We start from the raw sequence: 19,555 nt of genomic DNA, 5'->3' as shown, positions 1-19,555 counted from the left end.
TTTTATACATGCATTTTTTCTCAACTGTTGTATATTCACTCCACTTAATCCAAGTAAAGTTGAATTATTGTCATGATTTTATCATTTAAAGCATGCATTTATTTTTATGACTAATCCATGCAAAGTTTTATGCATGCATTTTTTCTCAACTGTTGTATATTCACTCTACTTAATCCAAGTTAAATTGAATTATTGTCATGAATTTATCATTTAAAGCATGCTTTGATTCTTACGAACTAATCCATGCAAAGTTTTATGCTTGCATTTATTCTCAACTGATGTATATTCACTCAACTTAAGCCAAGTAAAGATGAATTATTGTCATGAACTTATCATATAAAGCATGCATTGATTCTTATGAACTAATCCATGCAAAGTTTTATGCATGCATTTATTCTCAACTGATGTATATTCACCCTACTTAATCCAAGTAAAGTTGAATTATTGTCATGAACTTATTATACAACGCATGCATTTATTCTTATGAACTAATCCATGAAAAGTTTTATACATGCATTTATTCTCAACTGTTGTATATTCACTCCACTTAATCCAAGTAAAGTTGAATTATTGTCATGATTTTATCATTTAAAGCATGCACTGACTCTCAAAACTAATCCATGCAAAATTTTATGCATGCATTTATTCTCAAGTGATGTATATTCACTCTACTTAATCCAAGTAAAGTTGAATTATTGTCATGATTTTATCATTTAAAGCATGCACTGATTCTTATGATCTAATCCATGCAAAGTTTTATGCATGCATTTATTCTCAACTGATGTATATTCACTCTACTTAATCCAAGTAAAGTTGAATTATTGTCATGAATTTATCTTTTAAAACATGCATTGATTCTTATGAACTAATCCATGCAAAGTTTTATGCATGCATTTATTCTCAACTGATGTATATTCACTCTACTTAATCCAAGTAAAGTTGAATTATTGTCATAATTTTATCATTTAAAGCATGCATTTATTCTTATGAACTAATCCATGCAAAGTTTTATACATGCATTTTTTCTCAACTATTGTATATTCACTCCACTTAATCCAAGTAAAGTTGAATTATTGTCATGATTTTATTATTTAAAGCATGCACTGATTCTTAAAACTAATCCATGCACAGTTTTATGCATGCATTTATTCTCAACTGATGTATATTCACTCTACTTAATCCAAGTAAAGTTGAATTATTGTCATGATTTTATCATTTAAAGCATGCACTGATTCTTATGATCTAATCCATGCAAAGTTTTATGCATGCATTTATTCTCAACTGATGTATATTCACTCTACTTAATCCAAGTAAAGTTGAATTATTGTCATGATTATATCATTTAAAGCATGCACTGATTCTTATGATCTAATCCATGCAAAGTTTTATGCATACATTTATTCTCAAGTGATGTATATTCACTCTACTTAATCCAAGTAAAGTTGAATTATTGTCATGAATTTATCATTATAACATGCATTGATTCTTATGAACTAATCCATGCAAAGTTTTATGCATGCATTTATTCTCAACTGATGTATATTCACTCTACTTAATCCAAGTAAAGTTGAATTATTGTCATGATTTTATTATTTAAATCATGCATTGATTCTTATGAACTAATCCATGCAAAGTTTTATGCATGCATTTATTCTCAACTGATGTATATTCACTCTACTTAATCCAAGTAAAGTTGAATTATTGTCATAATTTTATCATTTAAAGCATGCATTTATTCTTATGAACTAATCCATGCAAAGTTTTATACATGCATTTTTTCTCAACTGTTGTATATTCACTCCACTTAATCCAAGTAAAGTTGAATTATTGTCAAGATTTTATCATTTAAAGCATGCACTGATTCTTAAAACTAATCCATGCAAAATTTTATGCATGCATTTATTCTTATGAACTAATCCATGCAAAGTTTTATACATGCATTTTTTCTCAACTGTTGTATATTCACTCCACTTAATCCAAGTAAAGTTGAATTATTGTCATGATTTTATTATTTAAAGCATGCACTGATTCTTAAAACTAATCCATGCACAGTTTTATGCATGCATTTATTCTCAACTGATGTATATTCACTCTACTTAATCCAAGTAAAGTTGAATTATTGTCATAATTTTATCATTTAAAGCATGCATTTATTCTTATGAACTAATCCATGCAAAGTTTTATACATGCATTTTTTCTCAACTGTTGTATATTCACTCCACTTAATCCAAGTAAAGTTGAATTATTGTCATGATTTTATTATTTAAAGCATGCACTGATTCTTAAAACTAATCCATGCACAGTTTTATGCATGCATTTATTCTCAACTGATGTATATTCACTCTACTTAATCCAAGTAAAGTTGAATTATTGTCATGATTTTATCATTTAAAGCATGCACTGATTTTTAAAACTAATCCATGCAAAATTTTATGCATGCATTTATTCTTATGAACTAATCCATGCAAAGTTTTATACATGCATTTTTTCTCAACTGTTGTATATTCACTCCACTTAATCCAAGTAAAGTTGAATTATTGTCATGATTTTATCATTTAAAGCATGCACTGACTCTCAAAACTAATCCATGCAAAATTTTATGCATGCATTTATTCTCAAGTGATGTATATTCACTCTACTTAATCCAAGTAAAGTTGAATTATTGTCATGATTTTATCATTTAAAGCATGCACTGATTCTTATGATCTAATCCATGCAAAGTTTTATGCATGCATTTATTCTCAACTGATGTATATTCACTCTACTTAATCCAAGTAAAGTTGAATTATTGTCATGAATTTATCTTTTAAAACATGCATTGATTCTTATGAACTAATCCATGCAAAGTTTTATGCATGCATTTATTCTCAACTGATGTATATTCACTCTACTTAATCCAAGTAAAGTTGAATTATTGTCATAATTTTATCATTTAAAGCATGCATTTATTCTTATGAACTAATCCATGCAAAGTTTTATACATGCATTTTTTCTCAACTGTTGTATATTCACTCCACTTAATCCAAGTAAAGTTGAATTATTGTCATGATTTTATTATTTAAAGCATGCACTGATTCTTAAAACTAATCCATGCACAGTTTTATGCATGCATTTATTCTCAACTGATGTATATTCACTCTACTTAATCCAAGTAAAGTTGAATTATTGTCATGATTTTATCATTTAAAGCATGCACTGATTCTTATGATCTAATCCATGCAAAGTTTTATGCATGCATTTATTCTCAACTGATGTATATTCACTCTACTTAATCCAAGTAAAGTTGAATTATTGTCATGATTATATCATTTAAAGCATGCACTGATTCTTATGATCTAATCCATGCAAAGTTTTATGCATACATTTATTCTCAAGTGATGTATATTCACTCTACTTAATCCAAGTAAAGTTGAATTATTGTCATGAATTTATCATTATAACATGCATTGATTCTTATGAACTAATCCATGCAAAGTTTTATGCATGCATTTATTCTCAACTGATGTATATTCACTCTACTTAATCTAAGTAAAGTTGAATTATTGTCATGATTTTATTATTTAAATCATGCATTGATTCTTATGAACTAATCCATGCAAAGTTTTATGCATGCATTTATTCTCAACTGATGTATATTCACTCTACTTAATCCAAGTAAAGTTGAATTATTGTCATAATTTTATCATTTAAAGCATGCATTTATTCTTATGAACTAATCCATGCAAAGTTTTATACATGCATTTTTTCTCAACTGTTGTATATTCACTCCACTTAATCCAAGTAAAGTTGAATTATTGTCAAGATTTTATCATTTAAAGCATGCACTGATTCTTAAAACTAATCCATGCAAAATTTTATGCATGCATTTATTCTTATGAACTAATCCATGCAAAGTTTTATACATGCATTTTTTCTCAACTGTTGTATATTCACTCCACTTAATCCAAGTAAAGTTGAATTATTGTCATGATTTTATTATTTAAAGCATGCACTGATTCTTAAAACTAATCCATGCACAGTTTTATGCATGCATTTATTCTCAACTGATGTATATTCACTCTACTTAATCCAAGTAAAGTTGAATTATTGTCATAATTTTATCATTTAAAGCATGCATTTATTCTTATGAACTAATCCATGCAAAGTTTTATACATGCATTTTTTCTCAACTGTTGTATATTCACTCCACTTAATCCAAGTAAAGTTGAATTATTGTCATGATTTTATTATTTAAAGCATGCACTGATTCTTAAAACTAATCCATGCACAGTTTTATGCATGCATTTATTCTCAACTGATGTATATTCACTCTACTTAATCCAAGTAAAGTTGAATTATTGTCATGATTTTATCATTTAAAGCATGCACTGATTTTTAAAACTAATCCATGCAAAATTTTATGCATGCATTTATTCTTATGAACTAATCCATGCAAAGTTTTATACATGCATTTTTTCTCAACTGTTGTATATTCACTCCACTTAATCCAAGTAAAGTTGAATTATTGTCATGATTTTATCATTTAAAGCATGCACGGATTCTTAAAACTAATCCATGCACAGTTTTATGCATGCATTTATTCTCAACTGATGTATATTCACTCTACTTAATCCAAGTAAAGTTGAATTATTGTCATGATTTTATTATTTAAAGCACGCACTGATTCTTAAAACTAATCCATGCAAAATTTTAAATTTTTCATTTATTCTTATGAACTAATCCATGCAAAGTTTTATACATGCATTTTTTTCTCAACTGTTGTATATTCACTCCACTTAATCCAAGTAAAGTTGAATTATTGTCATTATTTTATCATTTAAAGCATGCATTTATTCTTATGAACTAATCCATGCAAAGTTTTATGCATGCATTTATTCTCAACTGATGTATATTCACTCTACTTAATCCAAGTAAAGATGAATTATTGTCATGAACTTATCATTTAAAGCATGCACTGATTCTTAAAACTAATCCATGCAAAGTTTTATGCACACATTTATTCTCAACTGATGTATATTCACTCTACTTAATCCAAGTAAAGATGAATTATTGTCATGAACTTATCATTTAAATCATGCATTGATTCTTATAACTAATCCATGCAAAGTTTTATGCATGCATTTATTCTCAACTGATGTATATTCACTCTACTTAATCCAAGTAAAGTTGAATTATTGTCATGAATTTATCATATAAAGCATGCATTTATTCTTATGAACTAATCCATGCAGAGTTTTATGCATGCATTTATTCTCAGCTGATGTATATTCACTCTACTTAATCCAAGTAAAGATGAATTATTGTCATGAACTTATCATTTAAAGCATGCACTGATTCTTAAAACTAATCCATGAAAAATTTTATGCATGCATTTATTCTCAACTGATGTATGTTCACTCTACTTAATCCAAGTAAAGATGAATTATTGTCATGAACTTATCATTTAAAGCATGCACTGATTCTTAAAACTAATCCATGAAAAATTTTATGCATGCATTTATTCTCATCTGTTGTATATTCACTCCACTTAATTCAAGTAAAGTTGAATTATTGTCATTATTTTATCATTTAAAGCATGCACTGATTCTTAAAACTAATCCATGCAAAATTTTATGCATGCATTTATTCTCAACTGATGTATATTCACTCTACTTAATCCAAGTAAAGTTGAATTATTGTCATGAATTTATCATATAAAGCATGCATTTATTCTTATGAACTAATTCATGCAAAGTTTTATGCATGCATTTATTCTCAACTGATGTATATTCACTCTACTTAATCCAAGTAAAGATGAATTATTGTCATGAACTTATCATTTAAAGCATGCACTGATTCTTAAAACTAATCCATGAAAAATTTTATGCATGCATTTATTCTCAACTGATGTATGTTCACTCTACTTAATCCAAGTAAAGATGAATTATTGTCATGAACTTATCATTTAAAGCATGCACTGATTCTTAAAACTAATCCATACAAAATTTTATGCATGCATTTATTCTCAACTGATGTATATTCACCCTACTTAATCCAAGTAAAGTTGAATTATTGTCATGATTTTATCATTTAATGCATGCACTGATTCTTATGAACTAATCCATGCAAAATTTTATGCATGCATTTATTCTCAACTGATGTATATTCACTCTACTTAATCCAAGTAAAGTTGAATTATTGTCATGAATTTATCATTTAAAACATGTATTGATTCTTATGAACTAATCCATGCAAAGTTTTATGCATGCATTTATTCTCAACTGATGTATATTCACTCTACTTAATCCAAGTAAAGATGAATTATTGTCATGAACTTATTATACAAAGCATGCACTGATTCTTAAAACTAATCCATGCAAAGTTTTATGCACACATTTATTTTCAACTGATGTATATTCACTCTACTTAATCCAAGTAAAGTTGAATTATTGTCATGATTTTATCAGTTAAAGCATGCATTGATTCTTATAACTAATCCATGCAAAGTTTTATACATGCATTTATTCTCAACTGTTGCATATTCACTCCACTTAATCCAAGTAAAGTTGAATTATTGTCATGATTTTATCATTTAAAGCATGCACTGATTCTTAAAACTAATCCATGCAAAATTTTGTGCATGCATTTATTCTCAACTGATGTATATTCACTCTACTTAATCCAAGTAAAGATGAATGATTGTCATGAACTTATTATACAAAGCATGCACTGATTCTTAAAACTAACCCATGCAAAGTTTTATGCACACATTTATTCTCAACTGATGTATATTCACTCTACTTAATCCAAGTAAAGATGAATTATTGTCATGAATTTATCATTTAAAGCATGCATTGATTCTTATAACTAATCCATGCAAAGTTTTATGCATGCATTTATTCTCAACTGATGTATATTCACTCTACTTAATCCAAGTAAAGTTGAATTATTGTCATGATTTTATCATTTAAAGCATGCATTTATTCTTATGAACTAATCCATGAAAAGTTTTATACATGCATTTTTTCTCATCTGTTGTATATTCACTCCACTTAATCCAAGTAAAGTTGAATTATTGTCATGATTTTATCATTTAAAGCATGCATTTATTCTTATGAACTAATCCATGCAAAGTTTTATACATGCATTTTTTCTCATCTGTTGTATATTCACTCCACTTAATCCAAGTAAAGTTGAATTATTGTCATGATTTTATCATTTAAAGCATGCACTGATTCTTAAAACTAATAATTGCAAAATTTTATGCATGCATTTATTCTTATGAACTAATCCATGCAAAGTTTTATACATGCATTTGTTCTCAACTGTTGTATATTCACTCCACTTAATCCAAGTAAAGTTGAATTATTGTCATTATTTTATCATTTAAAGCATGCATTTATTCTTATGAACTAATCCATGCAAAGTTTTATGCACACATTTATTCTCAACTGATGTATATTCACTCTACTTAATCCAAGTAAAGATGAATTATTGTCATGAACTTATCATTTAAATCATGCATTGATTCTTATAACTAATCCATGCAAAGTTTTATGCATGCATTTATTCTCAACTGATGTATATTCACTCTACTTAATCCAAGTAAAGTTGAATTATTGTCATGAATTTATCATATAAAGCATGCATTTATTCTTATGAACTAATCCATGCAAAGTTTTATGCATGCATTTATTCTCAACTGATGTATATTCACTCTACTTAATCCAAGTAAAGATGAATTATTGTCATGAACTTATCATTTAAAGCATGCACTGATTCTTATGAACTAATCCATGCAAAATTTTATGCATGCATTTATTCTCAACTGATGTATATTCACTCTATTTAATCCAAGTAAAGTTGAATTATTGTCATTATTTTATCATTTAAAGCATGCACTGATTCTTAAAACTAATCCATGCAAAATTTTATGCATGCATTTATTCTCAACTGATGTATATTCACTCTACTTAATCCAAGTAAAGTTGAATTATTGTCATGAATTTATCATATAAAGCATGCATTTATTCTTATGAACTAATTCATGCAAAGTTTTATGCATGCATTTATTCTCAACTGATGTATATTCACTCTACTTAATCCAAGTAAAGATGAATTATTGTCATGAACTTATCATTTAAAGCATGCACTGATTCTTAAAACTAATCCATGAAAAATTTTATGCATGCATTTATTCTCAACTGATGTATGTTCACTCTACTTAATCCAAGTAAAGATGAATTATTGTCATGAACTTATCATTTAAAGCATGCACTGATTCTTAAAACTAATCCATACAAAATTTTATGCATGCATTTATTCTCAACTGATGTATATTCACCCTACTTAATCCAAGTAAAGTTGAATTATTGTCATGATTTTATCATTTAATGCATGCACTGATTCTTATGAACTAATCCATGCAAAATTTTATGCATGCATTTATTCTCAACTGATGTATATTCACTCTACTTAATCCAAGTAAAGTTGAATTATTGTCATGAATTTATCATTTAAAACATGTATTGATTCTTATGAACTAATCCATGCAAAGTTTTATGCATGCATTTATTCTCAACTGATGTATATTCACTCTACTTAATCCAAGTAAAGATGAATTATTGTCATGAACTTATTATACAAAGCATGCACTGATTCTTAAAACTAATCCATGCAAAGTTTTATGCACACATTTATTTTCAACTGATGTATATTCACTCTACTTAATCCAAGTAAAGTTGAATTATTGTCATGATTTTATCAGTTAAAGCATGCATTGATTCTTATAACTAATCCATGCAAAGTTTTATACATGCATTTATTCTCAACTGTTGCATATTCACTCCACTTAATCCAAGTAAAGTTGAATTATTGTCATGATTTTATCATTTAAAGCATGCACTGATTCTTAAAACTAATCCATGCAAAATTTTGTGCATGCATTTATTCTCAACTGATGTATATTCACTCTACTTAATCCAAGTAAAGATGAATGATTGTCATGAACTTATTATACAAAGCATGCACTGATTCTTAAAACTAACCCATGCAAAGTTTTATGCACACATTTATTCTCAACTGATGTATATTCACTCTACTTAATCCAAGTAAAGATGAATTATTGTCATGAATTTATCATTTAAAGCATGCATTGATTCTTATAACTAATCCATGCAAAGTTTTATGCATGCATTTATTCTCAACTGATGTATATTCACTCTACTTAATCCAAGTAAAGTTGAATTATTGTCATGATTTTATCATTTAAAGCATGCATTTATTCTTATGAACTAATCCATGAAAAGTTTTATACATGCATTTTTTCTCATCTGTTGTATATTCACTCCACTTAATCCAAGTAAAGTTGAATTATTGTCATGATTTTATCATTTAAAGCATGCATTTATTCTTATGAACTAATCCATGCAAAGTTTTATACATGCATTTTTTCTCATCTGTTGTATATTCACTCCACTTAATCCAAGTAAAGTTGAATTATTGTCATGATTTTATCATTTAAAGCATGCACTGATTCTTAAAACTAATAATTGCAAAATTTTATGCATGCATTTATTCTTATGAACTAATCCATGCAAAGTTTTATACATGCATTTGTTCTCAACTGTTGTATATTCACTCCACTTAATCCAAGTAAAGTTGAATTATTGTCATTATTTTATCATTTAAAGCATGCATTTATTCTTATGAACTAATCCATGCAAAGTTTTATGCACACATTTATTCTCAACTGATGTATATTCACTCTACTTAATCCAAGTAAAGATGAATTATTGTCATGAACTTATCATTTAAATCATGCATTGATTCTTATAACTAATCCATGCAAAGTTTTATGCATGCATTTATTCTCAACTGATGTATATTCACTCTACTTAATCCAAGTAAAGTTGAATTATTGTCATGAATTTATCATATAAAGCATGCATTTATTCTTATGAACTAATCCATGCAAAGTTTTATGCATGCATTTATTCTCAACTGATGTATATTCACTCTACTTAATCCAAGTAAAGATGAATTATTGTCATGAACTTATCATTTAAAGCATGCACTGATTCTTATGAACTAATCCATGCAAAATTTTATGCATGCATTTATTCTCAACTGATGTATATTCACTCTATTTAATCCAAGTAAAGTTGAATTATTGTCATTATTTTATCATTTAAAGCATGCACTGATTCTTAAAACTAATCCATGCAAAATTTTATGCATGCATTTATTCTCAACTGATGTATATTCACTCTACTTAATCCAAGTAAAGTTGAATTATTGTCATGAATTTATCATATAAAGCATGCATTTATTCTTATGAACTAATTCATGCAAAGTTTTATGCATGCATTTATTCTCAACTGATGTATATTCACTCTACTTAATCCAAGTAAAGATGAATTATTGTCATGAACTTATCATTTAAAGCATGCACTGATTCTTATGAACTAATCCATGCAAAATTTTATGCATGCATTTATTCTCAACTGATGTATATTCACTCTATTTAATCCAAGTAAAGTTGAATTATTGTCATTATTTTATCATTTAAAGCATGCACTGATTCTTAAAACTAATCCATGCAAAATTTTATGCATGCATTTATTCTCAACTGATGTATATTCACTCTACTTAATCCAAGTAAAGTTGAATTATTGTCATGAATTTATCATATAAAGCATGCATTTATTCTTATGAACTAATTCATGCAAAGTTTTATGCATGCATTTATTCTCAACTGATGTATATTCACTCTACTTAATCCAAGTAAAGATGAATTATTGTCATGAACTTATCATTTAAAGCATGCACTGATTCTTAAAACTAATCCATGAAAAATTTTATGCATGCATTTATTCTCAACTGATGTATGTTCACTCTACTTAATCCAAGTAAAGATGAATTATTGTCATGAACTTATCATTTAAAGCATGCACTGATTCTTAAAACTAATCCATACAAAATTTTATGCATGCATTTATTCTCAACTGATGTATATTCACCCTACTTAATCCAAGTAAAGTTGAATTATTGTCATGATTTTATCATTTAATGCATGCACTGATTCTTATGAACTAATCCATGCAAAATTTTATGCATGCATTTATTCTCAACTGATGTATATTCACTCTACTTAATCCAAGTAAAGTTGAATTATTGTCATGAATTTATCATTTAAAACATGTATTGATTCTTATGAACTAATCCATGCAAAGTTTTATGCATGCATTTATTCTCAACTGATGTATATTCACTCTACTTAATCCAAGTAAAGATGAATTATTGTCATGAACTTATTATACAAAGCATGCACTGATTCTTAAAACTAATCCATGCAAAGTTTTATGCACACATTTATTTTCAACTGATGTATATTCACTCTACTTAATCCAAGTAAAGTTGAATTATTGTCATGATTTTATCAGTTAAAGCATGCATTGATTCTTATAACTAATCCATGCAAAGTTTTATACATGCATTTATTCTCAACTGTTGCATATTCACTCCACTTAATCCAAGTAAAGTTGAATTATTGTCATGATTTTATCATTTAAAGCATGCACTGATTCTTAAAACTAATCCATGCAAAATTTTGTGCATGCATTTATTCTCAACTGATGTATATTCACTCTACTTAATCCAAGTAAAGATGAATGATTGTCATGAACTTATTATACAAAGCATGCACTGATTCTTAAAACTAACCCATGCAAAGTTTTATGCACACATTTATTCTCAACTGATGTATATTCACTCTACTTAATCCAAGTAAAGATGAATTATTGTCATGAATTTATCATTTAAAGCATGCATTGATTCTTATAACTAATCCATGCAAAGTTTTATGCATGCATTTATTCTCAACTGATGTATATTCACTCTACTTAATCCAAGTAAAGTTGAATTATTGTCATGATTTTATCATTTAAAGCATGCATTTATTCTTATGAACTAATCCATGAAAAGTTTTATACATGCATTTTTTCTCATCTGTTGTATATTCACTCCACTTAATCCAAGTAAAGTTGAATTATTGTCATGATTTTATCATTTAAAGCATGCATTTATTCTTATGAACTAATCCATGCAAAGTTTTATACATGCATTTTTTCTCATCTGTTGTATATTCACTCCACTTAATCCAAGTAAAGTTGAATTATTGTCATGATTTTATCATTTAAAGCATGCACTGATTCTTAAAACTAATAATTGCAAAATTTTATGCATGCATTTATTCTTATGAACTAATCCATGCAAAGTTTTATACATGCATTTGTTCTCAACTGTTGTATATTCACTCCACTTAATCCAAGTAAAGTTGAATTATTGTCATTATTTTATCATTTAAAGCATGCATTTATTCTTATGAACTAATCCATGCAAAGTTTTATGCACACATTTATTCTCAACTGATGTATATTCACTCTACTTAATCCAAGTAAAGATGAATTATTGTCATGAACTTATTATACAAAGCATGCATTGATTCTTATAACTAATCCATGCAAAGTTTTATGCATACATTTATTCTCAACTGATGTATATTCACTCTACTTAATCCAAGTAAAGTTGAATTATTGTCATGAATTTATCATATAAAGCATGCATTTATTCTTATGAACTAATCCATGCAAAGTTTTATGCATGCATTTATTCTCAACTGATGTATATTCACTCTACTTAATCCAAGTAAAGATGAATTATTGTCATGAACTTATCATTTAAAGCATGCACTGATTCTTATGAACTAATCCATGCAAAATTTTATGCATGCATTTATTCTCAACTGATGTATATTCACTCTATTTAATCCAAGTAAAGTTGAATTATTGTCATGAATTTATCATATAAAGCATGCATTTATTCTTATGAACTAATCCATGCAAAGTTTTATGCATGCATTTATTCTCAACTGATGTATATTCACTCTACTTAATCCAAGTAAAGATGAATTATTGTCAAGAACTTATCATTTAAAGCACGCACTGATTCTTAAAACTAATCCATGAAAAATTTTATGCATGCATTTATTCTCAACTGATGTATGTTCACTCTACTTAATCCAAGTAAAGATGAATTATTGTCATGAACTTATCATTTAAAGCATGCACTGATTCTTAAAACTAATCCATACAAAATTTTATGCATGCATTTATTCTCAACTGATGTATATTCACTCTACTTAATCCAAGTAAAGTTGAATTATTGTCATGAATTTATCATTTAAAACATGCATTGATTCTTATGAACTAATCCATGCAAAGTTTTATGCATGCATTTATTCTCAACTGATGTATATTCACTCTACTTAATCCAAGTAAAGTTGAATTATTGTCATGATTTTATCATTTAAAGCATGCATTGATTCTTATAACTAATCCATGCAAAGTTTTATGCATGCATTTATTCTCAACTGATGTATATTCACTCTACTTAATCCAAGTAAAGATGAATTATTGTCATGAACTTATCATTTAAAGCATGCACTGATTCTTAAAACTAATCCATACAAAATTTTATGCATGCATTTATTCTCAACTGATGTATATTCACCCTACTTAATCCAAGTAAAGTTGAATTATTGTCATGATTTTATCATTTAATGCATGCACTGATTCTTATGAACTAATCCATGCAAAATTTTATGCATGCATTTATTCTCAACTGATGTATATTCACTCTACTTAATCCAAGTAAAGTTGAATTATTGTCATGAATTTATCATTTAAAACATGTATTGATTCTTATGAACTAATCCATGCAAAGTTTTATGCATGCATTTATTCTCAACTGATGTATATTCACTCTACTTAATCCAAGTAAAGATGAATTATTGTCATGAACTTATTATACAAAGCATGCACTGATTCTTAAAACTAATCCATGCAAAGTTTTATGCACACATTTATTTTCAACTGATGTATATTCACTCTACTTAATCCAAGTAAAGTTGAATTATTGTCATGATTTTATCAGTTAAAGCATGCATTGATTCTTATAACTAATCCATGCAAAGTTTTATACATGCATTTATTCTCAACTGTTGCATATTCACTCCACTTAATCCAAGTAAAGTTGAATTATTGTCATGATTTTATCATTTAAAGCATGCACTGATTCTTAAAACTAATCCATGCAAAATTTTGTGCATGCATTTATTCTCAACTGATGTATATTCACTCTACTTAATCCAAGTAAAGATGAATGATTGTCATGAACTTATTATACAAAGCATGCACTGATTCTTAAAACTAACCCATGCAAAGTTTTATGCACACATTTATTCTCAACTGATGTATATTCACTCTACTTAATCCAAGTAAAGATGAATTATTGTCATGAATTTATCATTTAAAGCATGCATTGATTCTTATAACTAATCCATGCAAAGTTTTATGCATGCATTTATTCTCAACTGATGTATATTCACTCTACTTAATCCAAGTAAAGTTGAATTATTGTCATGATTTTATCATTTAAAGCATGCATTTATTCTTATGAACTAATCCATGAAAAGTTTTATACATGCATTTTTTCTCATCTGTTGTATATTCACTCCACTTAATCCAAGTAAAGTTGAATTATTGTCATGATTTTATCATTTAAAGCATGCATTTATTCTTATGAACTAATCCATGCAAAGTTTTATACATGCATTTTTTCTCATCTGTTGTATATTCACTCCACTTAATCCAAGTAAAGTTGAATTATTGTCATGATTTTATCATTTAAAGCATGCACTGATTCTTAAAACTAATAATTGCAAAATTTTATGCATGCATTTATTCTTATGAACTAATCCATGCAAAGTTTTATACATGCATTTGTTCTCAACTGTTGTATATTCACTCCACTTAATCCAAGTAAAGTTGAATTATTGTCATTATTTTATCATTTAAAGCATGCATTTATTCTTATGAACTAATCCATGCAAAGTTTTATGCACACATTTATTCTCAACTGATGTATATTCACTCTACTTAATCCAAGTAAAGATGAATTATTGTCATGAACTTATTATACAAAGCATGCATTGATTCTTATAACTAATCCATGCAAAGTTTTATGCATACATTTATTCTCAACTGATGTATATTCACTCTACTTAATCCAAGTAAAGTTGAATTATTGTCATGAATTTATCATATAAAGCATGCATTTATTCTTATGAACTAATCCATGCAAAGTTTTATGCATGCATTTATTCTCAACTGATGTATATTCACTCTACTTAATCCAAGTAAAGATGAATTATTGTCATGAACTTATCATTTAAAGCATGCACTGATTCTTATGAACTAATCCATGCAAAATTTTATGCATGCATTTATTCTCAACTGATGTATATTCACTCTATTTAATCCAAGTAAAGTTGAATTATTGTCATGAATTTATCATATAAAGCATGCATTTATTCTTATGAACTAATCCATGCAAAGTTTTATGCATGCATTTATTCTCAACTGATGTATATTCACTCTACTTAATCCAAGTAAAGATGAATTATTGTCAAGAACTTATCATTTAAAGCACGCACTGATTCTTAAAACTAATCCATGAAAAATTTTATGCATGCATTTATTCTCAACTGATGTATGTTCACTCTACTTAATCCAAGTAAAGATGAATTATTGTCATGAACTTATCATTTAAAGCATGCACTGATTCTTAAAACTAATCCATACAAAATTTTATGCATGCATTTATTCTCAACTGATGTATATTCACTCTACTTAATCCAAGTAAAGTTGAATTATTGTCATGAATTTATCATTTAAAACATGCATTGATTCTTATGAACTAATCCATGCAAAGTTTTATGCATGCATTTATTCTCAACTGATGTATATTCACTCTACTTAATCCAAGTAAAGTTGAATTATTGTCATGATTTTATCATTTAAAGCATGCATTGATTCTTATAACTAATCCATGCAAAGTTTTATGCATGCATTTATTCTCAACTGATGTATATTCACTCTACTTAATCCAAGTAAAGATGAATTATTGTCATGAACTTATCATTTAAAGCATGCACTGATTCTTAAAACTAATCCATGCAAAATTTTGTGCATGCATTTATTCTCAACTGATGTATATTCACTCTACTTAATCCAAGTAAAGATGAATTATTGTCATGAACTTATTATACAAAGCATGCACTGATTCTTAAAACTAATCCATGCAAAGTTTTATGCACACATTTATTCTCAACTGATGTATATTCACTCTACTTAATCCAAGTAAAGTTGAATTATTGTCATAATTTTATCATTTAAAGCATGCATTTATTCTTATGAACTAATCCATGCAAAGTTTTATACATGCATTTTTTCTCAACTGATGTATATTCACTCCACTTAGTCCAAGTTAAGTTGAATTATTTTCATGAATTTATCATTTAAAGCATGCATTTATTCTTATGAACTTTTCCATGCAAGTTTTATTCATGCATTTTTTCTCGACTGTTGTATATTCACTCTACTTAATCCAAGTAAAGTTGTATTATTGTTATGATTTTATCATTTAAAGCATGCACTGATTCTTATGAATTAATCCATGCAAAATTTTATGCATGCATTTATTCTCAACTGATGTATATTCACTCTACTTAATCCAAGTAAAGTTGAATTATTGTTATGATTTTATCATTTAAAGCATGCACTGGTTCTTATGAACTAATCCATGCAAAATTTTATGCATTCATTTATTCTCAACTGATGTATATTTCACTCTACTTAATCCAAGTAAAGTTGAATTATTGTCATAATTTTATCATTTAAAGCATGCATTTATTCTTATGAACTAATCCATGCAAAGTTTTATACATGCATTTTTTCTCAACTGTTGTATATTCACTCCACTTAATCCAAGTAAAGTTGAATTATTGTCATGATTTTATCATTTAAAGCATGCACTGATTCTTAAAACTAATCCATGCAAAGTTTTGTGCATGCATTTATTCTCAACTGATGTATATTCACTCTACTTAATCCAAGTAAAGTTGAATTATTGTTATGATTTTATCATTTAATCCATGCAAAGTTTTATGCATGCATTTATTCTCAACTGATGTATATTCACCCTACTTAATCCAAGTAAAGTTGAATTATTGTCATGATTTTATCATTTAAAGCATGCATTTATTCTTATGAACTAATCCATGCAAAGTTTTATACATGCATTTTTTCTCAACTGTTGTATATTCACTCCACTTAATCCAAGTAAAGATGAATTATTGTCATGAACTTATTATACAAAGCATGCACTGATTCTTAAAACTAATCCATGCAAAGTTTTATGCACACATTTATTCTCAACTGATGTATATTCACTCTACTTAATCCAAGTAAAGTTGAATTATTGTCATGAATTTATCATTTGAAGTATGCTTTGATTCTTATGAACTAATCCATGCAAAGTTTTATACATGCATTTTTTCTCAACTGTTGTATATTCACTCCACTTAATCCAAGTAAAGTTGAATTATTGTCATGATATTATCATTTAAAGCATGCATTTATTCTCAACGACACCACAGCCCACCCAACCGGTCGATAAGAAGTTCGATAACAGACTGACTGGTGTGACTCAAGCGGCGTCTTATATAGCGACTAATGTCGGCTAATGTCGGCTAATGTCGGCGACTCATCCCTTGCGTCTGATTGGTCGACGTCGAATGTTTGTTAAGTCATGCGTATCGAGAACGTTTTCAACCGAATTGAAAATTTTCCTTTACAATATTTGAATTTTAAACAAATATCATCTATTGTTTTATAATAAATAATTGTTTATATGTTATTATAATCATTATATTTAATATAACATATAGTTAAAATTAAATTAATTTTATAATTGACAATTTATAAACAATAGATTCATTTCAATGGAAAGTAAATGATAAAAAATAACAGAAATATAACAATTTGAAGGATACAAATAACATCCAAAATTTATTGTAAAAGTACATATATATATATAATAAATTTTCCTATACAATATCTTAATTTTAAACAAATGTCACCTATTGTTTTATAATAAATAATTGTTTTACTTTCGATTGAAATGTATCTATTGTTTATAAATTGTCAATTATAAGATTAATTTAACTTTAACAATATTTTATATTAATTATAATGGTTATAATAACATATAAACAATTATTTATTATAAAATAATAAGTAAATTTGTATTATTATTGACACAAATTATTAATTCTTAACGTATTTAATTATATATAATATATATATATATATATATATATATATATATATATATATATTTATGTATTTTTACAATAAATTTTGGATATTATTTGTATCGTTCAAATTGCTGTATTTTCTTTATTTATTATTATTTACTTTCGATTGAAATGAGTCTATTGTTTATAAATTATCGATTATAAAATTAACTTAGCATTAACAATATGTTATGTTAATTATAATGTTTGTAATAACATATAAACTATAATTTATTATAAAACTATTGTTGATATAGGAAAATTTTCAGTTCGGTTGAAAATGTTTTCGATACGCATGACTTAACAAAAACTCGACGCCGACCAATCAGACGCAAGGGATGAGTCGCCGCCATTAGACGCCGCTTCAGTCTATTATCGACCGCCTTATTGACCGGTCCGGTGGGATGGGGTGGTGGTCCGCTCCACCATACCCTCCAAGTTAATTCGGCAGTGCAGTTCGGTTTAGTGTGGTGACTCGTGTGTTCAATTAGTGTTGTGATTAGTGCCCTATTGGATATACTGGATACAACCATGGATTGCAAGGTAGGTGTCCTTGTTACGAATTAGTTGTTTACGGGGTTATTCAATTATTTTATTTAAACGGCACATTAATGTTGTTCTTTTATTGCAATTATATTTTGAAATTATTTTATACCAATTCTTATTTAGAAATATAAATTTTGTTAATTCTACTGAAACTTAAATATAATAATTACTATAAATATTTTTTATAATGTCGGTTTTATAAGTAATAATTAAAATATTAAAATAATTTATATTAATTTTAATTAAAATTATTGGGAAATAAACGCTTATCAATTAAGAAAATAATTCAAACGGAACGACAACACAATTACTAGTGTGTTTTTATAATTACAGAAGTCGCTAGTAATATAAATAAATATTGAATTCTCAATGGTTTAACTATTGAAAAACCAATTGAATGGTTAATATCATTTATAATAATAGATGCATGGATAAAACTTTGCATGGATAGCTTATAAGAATAAATGCATTAAATGACAAGATTTCAGAATAAAACAACTCTATTTGGATTAAGTGGAGTATGGATTAATTAAAAATAAATGCATGGATAAAACTTTGCATCGATAAATATAGCATAGATTAGTTTATAAGAATAAATGCATGCAGTAAATGACACAAGTTCAGAATAAATCAACTCTACTTGGATTAAGTGGAGTATCTAATCAATTAAAAATAAATGCATGGACAAAACTTTGCATGGATAGTTTATAAGAATAAATGCATGCATTAAATGACAAAATTTCAGAATAAATCAACTCTTCTTGGATTAAG

Source organism: Aethina tumida, chromosome 1, assembly GCF_024364675.1.
Source record: "Aethina tumida isolate Nest 87 chromosome 1, icAetTumi1.1, whole genome shotgun sequence".
NCBI lineage: Eukaryota > Metazoa > Arthropoda > Insecta > Coleoptera > Nitidulidae > Aethina > Aethina tumida.
Note: the sequence above shows the minus strand (reverse complement) of the source record.